The 586-nt window shown below is 44.2% G+C and overlaps 1 protein-coding gene across 3 annotated transcripts in view; it reads left to right on the top strand.

Moving 5' to 3' along the window:
• Window positions 1–586, top strand: part of Myof (myoferlin) — a 189,434-nt gene that overhangs the window by 16,726 nt on the left and 172,122 nt on the right. The gene's annotated exons all lie outside the window — the stretch shown is intronic.

The raw sequence follows: 586 nt of genomic DNA, 5'->3' as shown, positions 1-586 counted from the left end.
GTTTCTAATCAGAAGTGCTGCTCAGATGTAAGACTTCAAATCTTGGTCTCCAATACTGTAGTGCCCACCTGTAGCTAAAGGAGACAACCCACTGTTGTTCTAAATGGATAGTGAAATTTGTTTTCTCTCCCTATCTAGAAGCCTTTGAGAGGGAACTGATACTGATTCTAACCACTCCAACAGCTATCAAAAAATGCCTGAAAGCAAATCCTGAATCCATCACTCTCAAATACAGCCTTGGCAGACAAAAGAAAAATGAGGAGGAACCCAATAGAGGGATGCTTTTGGAAGCTCTAGTCAAGAAATCCCAGTGGACCCTCATGAACATTTGAAATTTTCCCTGTTCTGACGTTTTCTGGTTCCCTGTGTAGGACTTGTAATGCTAACTACTCTTGCCTTTACTTCTCCTTCACACCTCCTATTCACCAGTCAAGGACTTTCTCTTCCCCCTACAGATAAGAGTTATGCAATTTGGGAGTCTTTTAGATAGACCCACTGAAGGGGTACTCCAATTGCCTCACCCTGCCTCCCTGTGCAGCATGGAAGAAGTCAGGGCAGTCTGTGCCCGATTCCCTATCTGCAAGCT

This window comes from Nannospalax galili, unplaced genomic scaffold (assembly GCF_000622305.1).
Source record: "Nannospalax galili isolate Female #2095 unplaced genomic scaffold, S.galili_v1.0 scaffold384, whole genome shotgun sequence".
Classification (NCBI taxonomy): domain Eukaryota; kingdom Metazoa; phylum Chordata; class Mammalia; order Rodentia; family Spalacidae; genus Nannospalax; species Nannospalax galili.
The sequence above is the reverse complement of the archived record's forward strand: the minus strand, read 5'-3'. Positions and strand labels throughout refer to the sequence as shown.